Source organism: Miniopterus natalensis, chromosome 2 (assembly GCF_054644295.1).
Source record: "Miniopterus natalensis isolate mMinNat1 chromosome 2, mMinNat1.hap1, whole genome shotgun sequence".
Taxonomy (NCBI): Eukaryota; Metazoa; Chordata; class Mammalia; order Chiroptera; family Miniopteridae; genus Miniopterus; species Miniopterus natalensis.
This window is the reverse complement of record NC_142082.1, coordinates 88,063,448-88,072,717: the sequence shown is the minus strand read 5'-3', so window position 1 is coordinate 88,072,717 and position 9,270 is coordinate 88,063,448. Positions and strand designations below refer to the sequence as shown.

Sequence of the window (9,270 nt, the reverse complement as noted above, 5' to 3'; positions counted from 1 at the left end):
GTCTGTCTCTGAAAATGTTCCATGTGCATTTGAGATGTATAGTTTGCCACTTTGGAATAAAATGTTATGTAAGTATTAATTAAATACATTGGGTCACGTCTGTCATTTATCGGTAGTGTTTCCTAGCTGATTTTTTTGTCTCTAAGATCTATCCAGTGATGTCAGTGTGGTGTTAAAGTCCTCTACTATGACTATATTGCTACTGGTCTCTCCTTCAAAATCTTCCAATAGTTTTAAAATATATATATATATTTTGGTGCTCAGATGTTGGGTGCATATAGTTTTTAAGGGTTTTATTTTCTTGTTTAATGGATCCCTTTAGTGTCATCTAGTGACTTTCATTGTCTCTTGTCATGGCTTTTGTTTGTAAGCCTATTATGTCAGATATGAGTATTGCTATGCCAGCTTCTTCTTTTGTTTTCTATTTTCATGAAATATTTTTTTATCCCTTCATTATAATTCTGTGTGAACCTTTTGTTCTGAGATGGGTCTCTTGCAGACAGAACATATATGGGCCAAATTTTCTTATCCATTCAGCTACCCTATGTATTTTGATTGGAGTATTTAGTTCATTTACATTTAAGATTATTATTGATTTGTACTTATTTATTTTTTATATTTATGTTCTCTTGATTTCTCCTTCTTCTTAAAGCAGTCCCTTTAACATTTCTTGCAATGGTGGTTTGGTGGTAATGCACTTTCCTAGCCTTTTTTTTTTTTTTTGGTCTGGGAAACACTTTATTTCACCTTCAATTTTTAATGCTAACCTAGTTGAATAGAGCAGTCTTGGGTTCAGGTCCTTGCTTTATATTACTTTGAATACTTCAAGTTAATCCCTTCTTGCCTGAAGTGTTTCTGTTGGAAATCAGTTGACAGTCAAATGGGAGCTTCCTTGTTGGTAACTTTCTATCTCTCTATTGTTGCCTTTAAGAGTCTTTCTTTTTCTTTAATATAAGCCATTTTAATTATGATGTGTCTTGGATTGGGCTTCCTTGAGTTCATCTTGTTTGGAACTCTGTTCTTCCTGAACTTGTGTGAATTTTTCCTTCACTAGGTAAGGGATTTTTCTGTCATTGCTATTTTACACAAATTCTCTATTCCTTGTTCACTTTTTTCTCCTACTTCTACCCCTATGAGGTGGATGTTATCTTTCATGTTGTCTCAAAGTTCCTTTAAACTAACCTCCTGCTTTTTAATTTTTTTTTCCTTTTTGAGGTCTTATTGGGTGTTTTTTTCCCACCTTGTCCTCAAAAACACTGATTCAATCCTTTGCTTTATTCAATCTAATTTTGATTCCTTCCTGTATATTCTTGATGTCAGATATTGAATTCTTCATTTCTGACTTCTTTTTATTCATGGTTTCTATTTTCCTTTTCATATTGTTGTATGAAAGATTCCTGTAATTTTCACTAAGTTCATTGAGGATACTTATAACCATTACCTTGAACATTATATCTAATAAATGGTTTGCCTCCATTTCATTTAGTTCTTTTTCTAGAGTGTCATCATTTTCTTTCATTTGAGTGTTGTTTCTTTGTCTCCCCATTTTTGCTATTCCTTTGCATTTATTTCTATGTATTAGGTAGAACTGCTAAACCTCCCAGTCTTCATGGGGTACCTTTATGTTTTAAGTGTTCTGTGCCCTCAGTAGTGCAGTGTTTTTCACCCCTAATCTCTAGTAATGTTCCTTGTGTGGGGTACTTGTGCTCTCCTGTTGTAATTTGGTCTTGATTTTTGTTTTCCCATTTGTGGGTGGGATTTCCCCTCATGCTGGCTAACTGAGGCTCAACCTCAACCACATTATGTAACTGTTGTGCAGGTCCTTATGGAAGAAAACAAATGAGAATAAAACAAAGCAAAAAAGACAACAAAAACATATGAAAGACCTCTACTACAACAACAACAACAACAACAAAACACAAAAGAAAAGAGAATTAGGAAAGAGAAATGAAAACAAGAATACTTAAAAGAATGAAAAGAAAAAAATACGAGAAAAAAAAGAAGGGGCAGAAAAAAGAATATGAAAGAAAAGAAAGAAAGAAAAAAATAAGAAAAATAAGAATAAAGTACAGGAAGTGGAAATGGCATAAAAGAAAAGAGGAAGGAAAAAATTATTAATAGGAAAAAAGAAGAGAAAGAATAAAAAAGGAGAAAAATAAGAGGTATGAAAGAAAAAAGAGACAACAATAACAAAGCAATAAAAAAAAAGAAAATAATGCAAAAAAGGTGAAGTGGCATTAGTCTTGGAAGAGTTTAGTGCCTCTTTGGGGCTCCCTTTGGCTGCTTCTTTTATATTGACTGAGGCTGTTTTGTCTGCTCTTTCTGGGCCTCCCGGGAGGTTACTTTGGTGCTAACCACTGTCCACATTTGGATCTCAGCAACCTGTTCATATCTTCAAGATATCCAAAGGTTGTGGCTCCCTCCACAGGACTTAGCTGCATTTGGGAAGGGCCAAGTTACATTGCAGACCTGGCTTGTTAACAGCAGGAGGCCCAGGGATGGGTCATCAAAAGTTCTAAGGCTGCTTGGTCTCCACTTCCACCTGTCTCCACCTGCTGTCAGACTCAGTCTTTAAAAAGGATATTTCTGAAAGGGATTTAGGTGGGATTAGGATTATGAGACCTCTGGGTCACTTATGAGAAGGAGCGGCCATTCAATTTTTAGGGGAGTTGTTGGGTATGATCCTCCATCCTAGATCCACTCTTCTGAGAATGTCCCAGAAAATTTCCCTGGCCTGGGCAAGGCAAGTCTCTTGAATTAGTCCAGTGGGTTCTTGTGGTATCTTGGAGTTTCCATCAGATCTCCCCTCAGGAAGAAGTACCAGTCAGGTACCTGGGACAGTGAAGGAAATGACCCCACCCCCAAAAAAGTCACTGAAACCACATGATACTGTTCATACTCATAGGCTTGGCCTCTGGTGCGAGCTGTATCCCCAAGGATGTGGTATTTACCTTTTTTCAGGCTTTAGCTGCTGGGATGGACCTGTGCTTCTCAGGTAAAAAGGCTGCTGCAGTATTGAGGGGTGGGAATATCAATCACTGGTCACCCAACTGCTGCTTTCCACTACTACTCCCAATGTTTCCCACCCCAGCCTTTCCTCAAGCAACTCCAGTCTATGCCACCCTCCCACCAACAAAGCCTAGGGTGAGTGGCTGCAAACATATATCTTGTGCCTCGGGATTTTTATTTTATTAAAAATGGCTTTATCTTCTCTCAGCTCTGTCTCTCCCTGGCAGCCAAACGCCCTGCTCTCTTTCTCGACTGGATGTTATGTGGGCTTCTGTTCTGGGCTCTGGGGCTCCGTGCTGGAGAGTCCAGTCTGGACTTCAGGCCTCCATCCCTTCAGGGAAATCCCTCTTCCAGCCAAGATATCCCTCTTTACTCTCAGCTTGCCTCCCCCCCATACTGGGTCAGCCCCTCTCTCAACCCCATCCTTCCAGGAGTTTTCAGCCATTCTTTGTTAAAAGTCTCTTCTTCAGCTAGTCCTCAGTTGATAGTTCCAGGTGAATGCTTCCCAATTTAGTTTTTTGTTTTTTTCAATCTTTTTAATTTTATTTTATTTTTGTTTAAAATATTACAGATGTCCCTTTTTCTCCCCAACCCAATTTAGTTTTATTTCCAGCCTGGCCCTGGGAGGGAGTGCAAGAAAGGTCCACCTAGTCTGCAACCATCTAAAAATTCCCCTGGTCTCCTTTTATCTGTCCTATCCATTCTCTTCCTTGTTTTCTCTTTTTACTTTGTTCTCTTTGTTTTCTCTGTTATCTTTTTTTTCTTTCCTTCATTTTTAATTTGTGCTCTCAGTTTTTTCTGTCTTCTCATAGGTTTTCTATTTTCTTCTCCTTTTGTTTTGTCTGCTTTCTCTTCTTTCTGTTCTTATTTTGTTCTCTGATCTATGTGCCTTCCATTTTATCTTAGCTTTCTTCATTTTTGCTGATCTTTCTGTTCAGTTTTTGTTATTTCAGTTTTCTCTGTTATCTCTGATATTTGGTTTTCTTTGTTTTCCTTTCATTCTCTTTCCTCCTCTGTTTTTTGTTCTTTTTCTTGTCAACTTGTTATATGTTTTTTCAGTTCTTTCTCTTTTAAAAAAAAATTATATTTATTGTTGAAAGTGTTACAGATGTCCCTCTTTTCCCCCATTGACCTCTTCAACCCCACCTCCACCCCCCGCCCCAGGCCTTCACCACACTATTGTCTGTTTCCATGGGTTCTGCATATATGCATATAAATTCTTCGGTTAATCTCTCCCCGCCAACCACTCACCACCACCTACCTTCAGTCTGTTCCATGCTTCTGTGTCACTGGATCTATTTTGTTCATCAGTTCATTAAGTTCTTTAGATTCCACATATAAGTAAGATTCATGTGATGTTTGTCTTTCTCTGTCTCACTTGTTTCACTTAGCATAATATTCTCCAGGTCCATTCATGCTGTCCCAAAGGGTAAGAGAGCCTTCTTTACAGCTGCATAGTAGTCCATAGTGTAAATGTACTAGAGCTTTTTAACCCACTCATCTACTAATAGGCACTAGGGCTGTTTCCAGATCTTAGCTATTGTAAATTGTGCTGCTATGAACATAGGGGTGCATATATTCTTTCTGATTAGTGTTTCAGGATTCTTAGGATATACTCCTAGAAGTGGAATCACTGGGTCAAAAGGCAGCTCCATTTTTAATTTTTTGAGGAGCCTCCATACTCTTTTCCAAAGTGGCTGCACCAGTCTGCATTCCCACCAGCAGTGTACTAGGGTTCCTCTTTCTCCACACCTTAGCCAGCACGTCATTTGTTGATTTGTTGATGGTAGCCATTCTGACAGGTGTGAAGTGATACCTCATTGTGGTTTTAATTTGCATCTCTCTGATGATTAGTGACACTGAGTATTTTTTCATATGTCTATTGGCCATCTGTATGTCCTCATTGGAGAAGTGTCTATTCAGACCCTTTGCCCATTTTTTAATTGGGTTGTTTGTCTTCCTCTTGTTCATTTGTATGCGTTTTTTATATATTTTGGAAATTAGCACTTTATCAGATCTATCCTTGGCAAACATGTTCTCCCATACCGTGGGGTTCCTTTGTATTTTGAGGATGGTTTTTATTGCTGTGCAGAAGCTTTTTAGTTTGATGTAGTCACATTTATTTTTTTTAATCTCTGTTTTCTCTGTACTTATTTTGTGTCTCTGTTTTCTCTGTTCACTCCTGATTCTCTCTATTTAATCTGTTCTCTCTTCATTCTTTTTCTCTGTTCTCTTGTTTCTCTTCTATCTCCATTCCTTTTGCTCTCTTTATGCCTTCTGTGTTTTGTTCTTTGTGTTTTTTCTGTTCTGTTTGCTCTTTTAGTTTTCTTTTTTTTCTGTTGTCTTTGCTCTTTTTTCTCTGTTTAATTCTTTCCTTTATCTTTTTGTTGTTTTTTTTTCTGTTTCTACTCTTTTCTCTGATCTCTTGTTTTGTTCTGTTTTCCCTATTCTTTCTGTTCTTTCTTTGTTCATTTTCTTTTATTTATTTTAGCTTTCACTTTGGTTTCTATGTTTTCTTCTGTAGTTCTTTCTCTGTTCTCACAATTCTCTTTTCTTTCTTTTTGTTCTCTCTTTTTGTCTGTTCTCTCTCATCTCTTTATTTTTCTTGTTGTTTCAGCTCTTTTTTGTTTCCCTTTTTCCCTTTTCTCTGTATTTTTCTTTGTTCTCTTAATTTTCTGTGTTCTCTCTATTGTCTTTTTGTTCTTTCTCTATTCTCTGCTCTTTTTCCTATCTCATTTTCCTCTTTTCCTTCTGTTCTACTTTGTTCTTTCTTTCTGTTCAGTTTGTCTTCTCTTTCCTCTCTCCTTTTCTGCTGTATCTCTGTTCTTTTTGTTTTCTCAGTTTTCCTGTTATTTCTGTTTTATTTGTAGTCTTTCCTGTCTCTGTTTTTGTTCTCTTTGTTCTCTCCATTTTCTCTGTTCTCTCTGCCTGTGTCATTACCTCCTCCTATGTGGTTGGATTAACTGCCATGGTGGGTCCACAAAGGTTTAGGAATATAGGTTAACTTACCTAGAATGCCAACTTTTATGACCAATAAGAGGCTCAGCTGGTACAGTATCCTGACTTTAACTAAATGGCCAGTGGTAACATTGGGGTGGACCCAGGCCACTTAAATTTGAGCTCCTCTCTTTCTCAAATGTCTCCCTGAAGGAGACCATAGTCAACTGTCTTTTCCAAACCCTTGAGCTGGATAATTAATTCTTATTTATCCTTTATTTGAGCAGAAGGAGAAAAATTGAGGCTGCCCATAACCTAGCCTTCATCTTGAGATGAATATCTGTTTTCAGAAGAGAAAAATAAAATAAGGAAAGGACAACAAAGAAAAATTCCTGATTTCCTGACAGGAGGTGAAGGATAGAGAAACGAAAAAGGAAATCCAAGAGGTGGAAGACAGAACTGAAGGCGCCTAGAATTAGCTCAATCGTCCAACTTTTACCACAGGAGCGGCGTGGGGCGTCCCTGTGGTGGGAGGAGCCGCGGGCGCGGCTGCGGGGCCCGAGGCCGCGGTGGCGGCGCGGGCAGCCCGAGCGCTTGGGGCTGGCGGGCCGCGGGCCGCCGGGGTGGCTGGGCCCGGGCACGCAGGCCCCTGCCCAGGGAGTCGGGCTGCCGGGCCGCCGCCCAGCCAGGCCCTCCCCGCTCCCACCAGCCGCGGGCCAGCCTTTGCCACAGCAGCCCCGTTCCACGCGCATCCCTCTTTTTCTTTTTCTTTCTGTTCCAGAGAATTGGAAGCTAAAGCTACCAAAGACATAGAGAGGAATCTTAGCAGGGACTTAGTGCAAGAAGAACAGTTGATGGAAGAAAAGAAAAAGAGAAAAGACGACAAGAAAAAGAAGGAAGCTGCTCAAAAGAAGTGCCAGAACAGATAAAGCCCAGTGTAAGCCAGCCTCAGCCTGGGAACTCTAATAACGGCACTTCCACAGCAACCAGCACTAATAATAATGCCACGCGAGCCGCAGCCACCGCAGGCCTTCCCTCCATATCCTCCTGAAGTACCGCCACAATTTCGCCACCAGGAGCATGAACAGCTTTTAAAGAGGGGTCAACATTTTCCCGTCATAGCAGCAAGCTTGGGATCTGCTGTTAAAGTGTTAAGCAGCCAGTCAGAAAGCAGTGTTTTATCAAACCAACAGCCTCAAAATAACGGAGAGATGCAGAGCAGCAAAAACCAGTCAGACACAAACCACAGCACTTCTGCATCTCATTATGAAAATTCGCAGCGGGGACCTGTGTGTTCTTCCAGCAACTCTAGCACAAACTGTAAGGATGCAGTTGTAAGCACCGCCCCCTGAGAAAGCAGCATGGCCCTTGGTCCCTGGCAGTGATCCAGAGTTGGCTTCAGAATGTATGGATGCTGATTCCACCTCCAATTCTGAACCAGAAAGAAGCATCACTATCATGGTTTCAGGGAGCACAGGTGGTGAAAAAGATTGGCTTCCAAACAGCACTGGACTTGGTTTCCAGTACAAGTTTGTGGTTGGCCGCAGCAGCAATTGTGTGGGCCATGGAAGTAGTACCGGGCCCTGGGGCTTCTCCCGTGGAGCCGTAATAAGCACATGTCAGGTCTCTGTGGATGCTCCTGAAAGCCAGTCGGAAAGTAGCAGCAATAGAATGAATGTTTGGGGCACTGTAAGCCCTTCATCAAATGGAGGGGTAAATCCAAGCACTTTGACTTCAGCTAGCAGCCACCGTGCCTGGCCAGTATTAGAGAACAGCAGACTTGCCCTAAAAGGGCCTGTAGGCAGCAGTAGTCCTGGCATCAATATTCAGTGCAGTACCATAGGCCAGATGCCTAACAATCAGAGTATTAACTCTAAAGTGGGTGGGGCTACCCATGGTACCTGGGGAAGCCTTCAGGAAACTTCTGAATCCCAAGTGAATGGTACACAGAAGATTTCATTCAGGGGTTAACCTCAGGATATCACCACTGAAATGACTGGACCAAATAACACTACTAACTTTATGACCTCTAATTTATCAAACTCCGGTTCAGTACAGAATAACAAACTGCCTAGTAATATGGGGGCCTGGCGTGTGAGCACAATGAATCATCCTCATATACAGGCTCTATCAGTTATGAAGGGCACTTCCCTTCCTCATCTTAGCAATGGAGAGTCAAAAGGCGCAGGTTCTTATGGTACTATCTGGGGTGCCTATGGCTGTAACTACTCTGAAGACACATGTGTGAGCCCCAACGGCCAAGCTGATGGTGACACTGTGAACGCAACTCTAATGCAGTCCGGCATGAATGGGCCTGTGGGCTCGAACTTCCCAGTGAACACAAATAAAGGAAGAGGCATCTGGGAGTCCATTAAAACATTGAGGAACATAAAGTTACATGTTTTACCAACCTTACATAAATGAGTCACTTGCAAATTAGCACCAGAAGTCTACAAAGTAATATTAGTTTTATCTCAGCTACATAATTGAAAGACATGAATCACTGTGGACCTTTTTTTGTCAGTGTGCCTTTTGTTTTCAACTACCATTTTCATTAAATAAAATTGTTAGGTCTTGCTCTAGCCTGTGTTGCTTAGTTGGTTGAGTGTCATCCCATGAACCAAAAGGTCGCAGGTTTGATTTCCAGTCAGGGCGCATAACCGAGATTTATGCTTTAACCACAGTAGGCAGCCTGCAGGAGGCAGCTGATCAATGTTTCTCTCCCTAATTGATGTTTCTCTCTGTCTTTTCCTCTGCCCTTCTCTCTAAGTTCAATATGTGTGTGTGTGTGTGTGTGTGTGTGTGTGTGTGTCAGTGCTATGGCCATTGCTGTGATTCCATTTTCTACACTTTCCAATAGCCTACACATGCAAGACACACAGGGAAAAAACTAGGATAAAGACTCTAGAAGAAACATTCTGAAATTGTGCTCCAGGGGCAGCTTTCAAAGCACAGGATAAGTTCAGTCCAGAAGGCAGGTACATGGGCATTTCAATCAACCCTGGGCCCCAGAATAGGCAAGTAATACCTCAGGAGTCCAGTTCTGTTTAAATTTTGCCCTTTTTGTGCAATACTGCTTGGGGTTCATTAGAATGTTGATTGTGGTCTAGGGCAACCCTGAGCTCATGCGTTACTACTTTTTACTGATTTTAAGATCCTTTGCAATTTCCAATCTGGGCAAGTCCACATTGCAGGAAGAAGAAGAAGGTGTTTAGATAGAGGCTAGCTGACCATGAGGAAAAGAAAGCGAGGGAATCAAACACAGTGCCTTGTATTTTCAATGGCTCTCTCATCCAATTACTGACCAAGCCCAAACTTTCTAGC

At 40.9% G+C, this 9,270-nt stretch overlaps 1 pseudogene; it reads left to right on the top strand.

Moving 5' to 3' along the window:
• Nucleotides 1-3,265: 3,265 nt before the first annotated feature.
• LOC148093736 (trinucleotide repeat-containing gene 6A protein pseudogene) lies at nucleotides 3,266-8,370 on the top strand (annotated as a pseudogene).
• Nucleotides 8,371-9,270: the final 900 nt, after the last annotated feature.